This window comes from Engystomops pustulosus, chromosome 8, assembly GCF_040894005.1.
Source record: "Engystomops pustulosus chromosome 8, aEngPut4.maternal, whole genome shotgun sequence".
NCBI lineage: Eukaryota > Metazoa > Chordata > Amphibia > Anura > Leptodactylidae > Engystomops > Engystomops pustulosus.
In genome coordinates, this window is record NC_092418.1 from 34654334 (window position 1) to 34664223 (window position 9890).

The 9890-nt window shown below is 42.9% G+C and overlaps 1 long non-coding RNA gene across 3 annotated transcripts; it reads left to right on the plus strand.

Moving 5' to 3' along the window:
* The first annotated feature begins 5847 nt into the window (after nucleotides 1–5847).
* On the plus strand, nucleotides 5848–9890 carry LOC140076059 (uncharacterized). Of its 3 annotated transcripts, none has more exons than XR_011849510.1 (3): nucleotides 5848–6076; nucleotides 7796–7888; nucleotides 9801–9890. It is a non-coding gene; the product is annotated as an uncharacterized lncRNA (long non-coding RNA). The 3 variants fall into 3 exon arrangements; XR_011849512.1 differs by lacking the exon at nucleotides 9801–9890 and adding an exon at nucleotides 9541–9657; XR_011849511.1 differs by lacking the exon at nucleotides 9801–9890 and adding an exon at nucleotides 9416–9513.

A 9890-nucleotide genomic window follows, 5' to 3' on the forward strand; every position in this document is an offset into this window, starting at 1 on the left:
CCCCGGTGGGGGATGTTGCAAATGAATATATTGCTGGATGGATGTGGGAAAGCTGGGTGTTTTGCCACTAATGAGGATTAATTTGCATCCAGCTGTCATTGTCATCAGGAGGAAGAAGTAATGTCATGTAATGTCATGATTGTGAATAACCTGCCTTTAACCCATGATTGTATCACACCACCTATTCAGGTAAATGCAGAGTGTGAACAGGCAGGAAAATGTGCAGCCAAAAGTAATAAGGGGGTTAGCTCAAGTGTGCCCCTAGAGGTTGTGGGTTGTAACTCCCAAAGATAGCAACACTGATACGTTTGCTGTAACTAATGGCAACCAAGATAGAGATTCTACCTTAATGGTTTCTTGTGTAGTTAACCCCTTAACGACTTGGCCTTTTTTAGTTTTTTCACTTCCATTTTTCACTCCCCACCTTCAAAAATCTATATCTTTTTTTATTTTTCCACATAAAGAGCTGTGTTAAGGCTTATTTTCTGTGTAACAAGTTGCACTTCGTAGTGACGGTATTTAATATTCCATGGTGCGTACTGGGAAGCAGGAAAAATATTCCAAATGCAGTGAAAATGGTGAAAAAACACATTTGCGACGTTTTCTTGTGGGCTTGGATTTTACAGCTTTCACTGTGTGCCCCAAATGACATGTCTACTTTATTCTTTGGGTTGCTACGATTATGTGGATACCAAATTTGTATAGGTTTTATAATGTTTTCATACATTTAAAAAAATTAAAACCTCCTGTACAAAATTTTTTTTTTTATTTTGCCGTCTTCTGGCAGCAATAACTTTTTCATACTTTGGTGTACGGAGCTGTGGGTGGTGTCATTTTTTGCGACTTTTGATGGCGTTTTCATTGCTATCATTTTTAGGACTGTGCGACCTTTTGATCACTTTTTATTAATTTTTTTATATTTTCCAAAATGGCAAAAAAATTTCATTTTTGACTTTGGACGCTATTTTCCGTTACGGGGTTAAACGCAGCGAAAAACCGCTATTATATTTTGATAGATCAGACATTTTCGGACGCGGCGATACCTAATATGTTTATGATTTTTACTGTTTATTAATATTAATATCAGTTCTAGGGAAAGGGGGGTGATTTGAATTTTTAGGGTTTTTTTATAATTTTTTTTTTTAACTTTTTTTTACTTTTACTATTTTTCAGACTCCCTAGGGTACTTTAACCCTAGGTTGTCTGATTGATCCTACCATATACTGCCATACTGCAATATGGCAGTATATGGGGATTTTACTGCTCATTCATTACAATGTGCTGATAGCACATTGTAATGAATGGGTTAAAACGAGACAGCTTCGGGCCTCCGTGAGGCCCGAAGTTGTCATGGCAACGGATCACCGCTCCCCGTGACGTCATCGGGGAGCGATGATCCGCGGCAAGATGGCGGCGCCATCTTTCTGAAGTCTCCAGCAGCATTGCTGGTGGCGATCGTAGTGAAAGCAATATGCAGCAAAGACTTACCGGCTATGGAGAGGGCTCGGCCCGTGAGCCCTCTCCATGCACCCGGACCCGGCGCGCGCCGTACTAGTACGGCGCGCGCCGGGAAGGGATTAATGTACATGATGTTGACCATGGTTCCCCTCCAGCTCAGAGTAAAGAGAGAACTGAAGAATCTGAACTTCTGGAGTGTGAACTGATATTGACATATATTATTGATATTGATATTGACAACCTGGTTGTCAATGGTGATGAGGCCTATAAAGCGCCTGACAAATTATTTTGTCCTACCACAGCATCTGGAGGATGTGAGGAGAACCTGTGTCAGTCGCTGGTTGAGAAGTCTCAAGAGTCAGAGATTTGTCTAACGGAGACCAGACATCTGCTGCACCTGAGGCTTATGAGGAGGCTTGTTCAAAGGAGGTACAAGTGTGAACATTGCCAGAAAAGCCGTCCACAAAAAGGAACATCAAATGAGAAGTGGTTTCGGTAAAAAGTTATATGAATGCTGTATTTGTCAGATGTCTTTTATAAAAAGAGATGCTGTGAAAAGACACATATTGCAGAATCATGAGGTGAAGATTGATATCTGGTACTGTTGGTTCTGTGATACAGTTTTTACAAAGAAAAGTGAATGGAATGTTCACTTTTGTAAGTTTCAAGGGCAAGACCGGAAGTTCCGAAACTGTGGTGTTGGTTTCCATGAGTGTAATATAATTATTCTGCCCCAGAAGTTTACCAAAAATGTGAACAGGTCTGTAAACTTCACATGATGAATAATTGCACCCAGTCTGAGTTTATGTATCAACAGGGTGCGAGTGAGACTACAAGTCATGGAATTGCTGAGGGGGATCCTGATTGTAGAGAAAATGAAGAAACGGTGAAGGAACTTGGTGTGGAGACCACAGCAGAACAACCCCTGACTCCTTTCCACTCTGTTTCTTCTAGTAAACCCAGTTCATGAGCATCCATCTTCCTAAATGCCTTCAACCTTCAGTGGATTACACTGTATGGGACTTAATGTTTGGTTATTTCAAACCATCTGTCTCATTTAGGAAGATGGATGCTCATGAACTCAAGTACCATCACCCAAAACTATTACATGCACACGCGTTCCATACACCCACATATCGGAACAAAGTGTAAGGAGAGGAATGGACTCTGGCAATCAGTTCAGCATATGTCGTGGCAGATCGCCAAGTGCCAGAAGGGCTTAGTTTGATCCACCTAGATATAGCTCTAGCTGAGGCCTTCTTGTCCTTATTCTTTCCTTTCACATCCAGTTTACTGTAATTTTTCCCTCTCTGTAGATGGATTGTTACAGAAAGAAGGGAGCCTGATCTCTTGTGACCAATGGAACTTAGTGGCCACCTTGGGAAGAAAAGCCGGGTCTGTTGTAAGGACGACTCTATCCTCCAGAATCTTAGTGGAATCAAGGCTCTTTGGATGGTCCTTCGGGTCTAGTGAGCAGAACTTGCTGACCTGCCTGTTCTTCCTGGTGACAAACGGGTCTATATCTGGTCTCACCCATAGCCTTGTTATTTTCTGAAATAACTATCAAGGGACCATTCTCCCTGGTGCAGGAGGTGTCGACTTAAGAAGTCTGCCTTCAGATTTTCCTTCCCTTTTATGTTGTTCTCTGCAAGCTGGAAAATATGATGTGTCCGGTTCATCAGAGGTCCACTCTCAGTTCCTCCCTGGCGATTTATAAAAGCTGCTGCCGTCACGTTGTCTGATAGAATATTCATATCTGTCCCTTTGGACAACTGATAAGGATTCTCTTATTGCTTCCAGTATAGCCCTAAATTCTCTGTAATTCAAGGACATTCCCTGAATCTCCTTGTTCCATGCCCCCTGGTACAGATGCTCCAGTACCTGAGCTCCCCATACGCAGACACTTGCGTTCGTCATCAGGGACAGAGCATTTTCCTCCTTCCACAATCTTCCTTTCTCAGCAGCTCAGTGTCTTATATTACACAGTGCAATACATCTGTATTACATGTGTTATAGGAATGACAGCTTAAACCAGCAATCAAAGCATCGCTTGTACAAGCCACCTGTTAAAAAATAAAAGATTAAAACAAAGTTTCTGTAATAAAAAGAATTAAAGTCCCCTAAACACAAACATTCCCTATACACATCTAATAAAGTAAAAAAAAAACACAATCATCAAAAAATCCTACATTTTTGGTATTGGTGCGTCCGTAAAAATCTGTACAATAACTCAAACATTATTGGACCCGCTCAGTGAACGCAATAAAAACAAAACCTGAAAAACTCTCCAAAAATTTAAATTTTTCATAAAATCCCCTCACAAAAGTGATCAAAAAAAGTTATGTGCGCCAAAATGGTACCACTGAAAAGGACAACTCAACACATAAAAAATAAGCCCTAAACCAGCTATGTCAAACAAAAAATATTAAAGACATATCTCAGAAAAGATGGCAATGCAAAAACAGATGAGATTTCCTCTATATTAGTTTTCTTCCAGTAAAATTGTAAAAATATATTTTAAAAAAACCTATAGAATAAAGATAATATAGTATTTTTAGTGTACAGTGTACGACCCCCAAAAAATACAAAAAGAAAGGAAACCAAAATTGACAATTTTCTTTTCACCCATACATTCAAGAGTTAATAAAATCTCATCAATAAGCTACAGACCCACTAAAATGAAATATTAGTAAAGTGCATCTCATGTCGCAGAAAATAAGCCCTTATATGTCCAAATTGCCAAAAAAAAATAAAGATTGTATAGCCAATAAAAAGTGACAATGCATAATTTGCTCTGAATGGCGCAGCTCCCCCTCAATGCTTTGGGGTGTGCCCATACAGCAGTCACCACTACATAAGGGGGGTTGTTATACGCGGAAGAGATTAGGTATCAAACTTTGTGGAGCGTTTTGGTATTTTATCCTCTGATAATTTGTACATTTTATATAAAACACATTCATTTAGCCAAAAAATTTGAAGTTCAAAATTGCAAATGATTTTGTTTTAACCCTTGTAAAACGATTAACGGGTTAACAAACTTCATAAAAGTTGTACAAAAAAATGTAAGAAAAGTGATCTCCCATGCCCTGGCTTGTATGTGAAGTGAGGCCTTTCTACGCCACTGCTTCTACGGGGTCTGGCATGTAGAGCAATCCCAAAAGAAAGAGTCAGCCGGAGCACATCCAAATACGATCCAACGTTAATTTATTGTATATCCATTAAAAATGCGACACGGACTGTGTGCCTGTTTGGTGTAGGTAATACAAAGCCTTAGTCATGGTTTATCAGAAACACGTTAAAAACAGTCTTTATAACACCGTTATACACCTGGCCAATCAGTATCACAATCACATCCGGTTAGGTGGATGTAAACGCACTAGAACATTTGCATTACAGACTAATATGAATGTGAAGCCGGGCTTTATTGGGGAATGGGAGGAAGCTCTTTCTGTTGAGTTCACTGATGCAGAACTAGATAAGGCTTTTCTATTTTCACACAAGATACCACTCCCTTGTGGTGCCCAGGAAAAGACTTATAAAATCTTGTCCAGGTGGAAAAGATGCCGCTCTCAACTCCATAGGATTTTCCCTGAAGTTTCAGATGTGTGTTGGCAATGTGGTGCCAAAGTGGGTACCCTGCTTCATGTTTGGTGGAGCTGTCCTTCCCTCCAGCCTTTCTGGAGTAGAGTTTTCGATCCCTACCATCAGGTCACTGGCAAGAGGGTCACCCCATCCCCACAATTGTCTCTTTTGTCGCTCATACCCGGCTCTATCGCCTCTGTTAAGAAAGACCTTCTTCGTTACTTTCTGGCCGCAGCTCGTGATCCCAAGGCACTGGAAGAGTCCCCAACCTCCCACGATAGTCGAGTGGCTCCAGGAGCTTGAGTTTATCCATAGCATGGAGGAATTGGTGGCCAATAATTCTGCAGACCTGGGTAAGATGAATACTGCTTGGGCCCCATGGGGCACGTATTTAAGCTCCCAGGAATGGCAAGACTTGCTCCTTAAATAGCGCACCACTGCTATTTAAGCCCATTAATACATGGTCTCAAGTGCTCCCCATCCCTTATATGTATCCCTCTCCCCTCTCCCCCCCCCCCCTCCCCTCCAGTTTTGTTTCCTGGTTTTTGGTTTATAACTCTGCTAATTATTTGTAATTGGCAACGGCTACTTTGATTGAGATGGCATTCTGGGGTTTCTAGGCCATTGTTTTATGTTGCGGTCTCTTTCCCCAATATGCAATGAACTTACGATCCATGCTGTACCTGATCTTGCGCGATCAGTCATATACTGCCATCGGGGGCGTCGCTAGGCTAAAAGATCCGGGGCTCGTGCCCCGGATCAGCGGGACTCTTGTCCCACTGTCCGTGTCCTTACCCCTCTCTCACTTCTATCTGCGTCCCTTCCGGACACAGATAGAAGCGAGTGCTGCAGTGGAGAACGGAACCATAAGCTCCGTCCTTCACTACACATAGCAGGAGACACGGTGACGTCATTAAACCGCGTCTCCTGCTTCTACCAGCTGACTACAGTGCTGGGAGCCGGAGACGCGGTGTGATGACGTCACCGCGACTCAATCCCGAACAGCGAGAAGAGGAGAGAGGTAAGAAGAAGACAGGTGAGCATGAAGTTGTTGTTTTTTTTTATATTCACACTGTAGGAAGTTGCTAGGGGGCCCCAATTTGCTCGGGGGACAGGGGCTGGGGGACATTAAATGACCGGGGGCATCATTTCTGGAAAGCTATGGGGACATTAATTTGATTTATGTGGGTATATGGACCATTTCTCAAGGGAGGGGGGGTGGAATATCAATTTATGTGGGGATATTATCCATTGTTGGGGGGGAATCCATTACTGGGGAGCTAATGGGAACATAAATTTCTGGGGGGGGGGGCATGTGGGGGACATCAATAGCTGAAGGGGTGGCTGGGAGAACATTGATTGCTGAGAGGGGCTGGTTGGGGAACATCCATTGCTGGGGGGCATCCCTTGCTGGGGCTGGGGAGGCTGTGGATGACATCAATTGCTTGGGAGGTTATGGGAAGGTAATGACATCCATTGCTCTGGGGGGCTGGGGTGGAATATTAATTTCTGGGGGGACTGTATATGACATACATTGATGGGGGGATTTGTGGGAGACATCAATTGCTGGGTGTCTTTGGGGCACATGCATTGCTGGGGATGGGGACAACCATTTCTGAGGGGTATCCATTGTTGGGGTTTTGGGAGGGATATCCCTTTTTGAAGGGGGTACATCAATTGCTGGGAGGCTTTGGGGGACACCAATTACTGGGAGGGGGTGGGAGGGCATCAATTCGTGTAAAGCTCAGGAGGGACATCCATTGTCGTGGGGGCTGCAGAGAACATGAATTTCTGGGTGGCTTTGGGGAACATCAATTTCTTTGGGGATTGTTATTTGCCCATTATATATATAACATTATATACAGGAGGTTTGTGGGGGACATTACTGAATGGGGTCTGTGGGGACATACCTTATTCAGTGTTTGGGGGCATTATTTAGTGTGGGAATTATTCGGTGGCTCCAAATTAGATAATTAGAAAGGGTCACTTTGCAGGGGCATTATCAGAGGCGACTGGTATTATGTGCATTATTACATGTTAGGCCAGTGATGGCGAACCTTTTAGATACAGAGTGCCCAAACTACAACCAAAACCCACTTTTATGTTGCAAAGTGCCAACACGACTATTTAAGCAGTAACTTATTCACCTCTGCTGTATCACAAATTTCAATCATATTGGCGTCCTGAGGACACCAATACAATAGAAAGCAGGAGACATCTGGATTGTAGCTTCCCCCTAGGGTCCCCTGAAGAGGAAGAATCAGGGGACCCAAAGCAGGAGCTCCAGGAGCTCCTCCTGTAGTCCTGGCAGACAAGTAGGTGTCACTTTAAAATAGCGCTGAGCTCGGCACGTCCTGGGCTATCTTGGACTGCAGGAGGAAACCTTGAGTCCTATCTGGTAAATTCTGTGCTGGGTGCCCAAAGAAAGGGCTCCGAGTGCCACCTCTGGCACCCGTGCCATAGGTTCGCCACCACTGTGTTAGGCCATGTTTAGGGAACATTATCAGGTGGGTGGCACAATGAGGGAGTAATGTAACGTATGGGGCCAATGTATTGTGGAGGGTCAGTTTTTGTGGGGGCTAAAATGGGGATAGTGTAGTATGTGTAAACTAGAATATTTTAGGCTTATAAATTGTGTATTCCGTGTAGTCTTCTTACAGTATTTGGAAGTAGAGTGTTAGAGGTAGCAGCAGGATAACCTCTGGGACCAAGATATAGGAACAATAAAGAACATAAGATGTCGTAAACTTTACAGGGAGGAAACGTGGCTGAAGAGGAGACGTGGAGGAGAAGATAGAGAACAACTACAGTCCGAGGACACATCACCTGCAGGCAATGGATGGAATAAGTAGGGATTTCTCCTGAATTTTCAATTGGTTTTGGCGGGAAACTCATTTGAGGGGGTCATGTACAAGAATGGTCACTACTGTCAATTTAATACAAATGCATTGGGGCCCGTGCCCCAGATCTTTTACCACCCTAGCAACGCCCCTGACTGCCATCACTTACTTGTCCTTCTTCTTGTGTTTACCCCAATAAATGTTGATTATACAGAATATGAATGTGGTGACTATTATTATATATAATCAATAGATGTATGTTTAATCATTTTTGGAATTCATTCCATTAGGATGTCTGGAATCCAACGCCAGAATCCAGAACGCTTCTCTTTTAAGGAGAACCTTCCAGCAGTCACCTCCCCTGACTGGGCAATTAACATGTTCAATGCCAGCTAACAGTAAACAAGAAATGTCCGTATTGTGAACTTCTATAAAATGTTTAGGCATTGGAGTCTCCATTTCTTATACTTGTTATGTGTTGGGCAATCCTTGTTTTCAGTTTTTGTATTGAACATCCGACATAGATGGTGGAACAACATGTGCAACCGATGATATACACGACATGTTATGTGTCGCAATTAATGAAAGTTTTGATTGTGCTGGTTTTGCTTTTATTAACCCTAAAGTCCAAAGTTTTACTGGCGGCATAGATACAGACATTGCATCTGTGTCCTCCACATCTGAAAAATCCCTTCACTGATGGCCATGTTCTAGTCCTGGTTTTGGTACTGAAGGTGCTGGGGGATAAAATGTTGCCTAGAGTTTTGCCACGTTTCGCGACTCTCCTCTGCCTGTCTTTCATGACCTCGTACAGTACAGTGGGGGTCATTTACTAAGGGCCCGAATCGCTTTTCTTTGGTGGGTTTCCTGAATTTTTCCGATTTGCGCCGAATTGCCCCGGGATTTTGGCGCACGCGATCGGATTGAGGCACTTCGGCACTGGCATGCATGCAACAGAAATCAGGGGGCGTGGCCGCGGAAAACCCAACTGATTCAGAAAAATCGTGATATTTAAAAAAAAAAAAAAAGTGGCACTTGACACACACTTACCTGCACCAAGAAATAGAAGGTGAACTCCAGCGGACCTCAGCGCAGCAGCGACACCTAGTGGATATCGGGCGCAGGACCTTAGTGAATCCCAGCCGGACCTGCCGCTGGATCGCAACTGGACCGGGTATGTAAATCTGCCCCAGTGTCTTGGTTCAATACAGGAATATACTTCTGAATAATATTTTTATTTGCATTGAACTGTGAACTGCATGGGGTACTGAAAGTTGGAATGTTGTTAGCCGATATTATGGATTTCGGGGTATCTTCTTTTTTAGTAGTTTTTTTTCTATTGACTGTTTTTGCTTTCTCCCTTGCACTTTTTAGCATGGAATGGGAATATCCTCTTTTGTTAAAATTTGTTTTCTATTTTGACTGTTCATGAAATCCATTATCATTTGAATATATGTCATATGCTCATGTCTCAGTCTGATCCACTACCCCTAGTGATACATCTGTGACAAGCTGATTCAATGTGCCTCTTGCAGACGACTTGGGATAAGATGCCAATTTATGATATGTACGGGAATCATATAGAATGTCATATGCCAGTTGCACATATAAACCAGACTCCATCACTACTACTGACCCCCTGACATTCCAACTGACGTAGGAACTCTCCATACGGAATTGCATGAACCATATGGGAAGGATGGCAGCTTGATGCTGATAAAATGGAGTTCCCCACTAGAGGCTTTGTGAACATGGCAGTCGTTACATTGGTCTTGCTCCGGTGATGCTATTAATTTAGTATCCAGAAAGTGAGTGTTCAATGGTGGTTTTTCAGATGTGAATCTAAGGTTTATTCTGTTGTCATTGATGTAAGTTACATAATCTGTCACTTTTTCTTTTTTCTCCCTGCCATACCATTAGAATGTTATCCACGTATCTGCCGTAAAAAACAGGATTGTGCAGTGAAAAAATCTTATTTTCTTCCCACCATGCCACAAACAAAATGGCCAA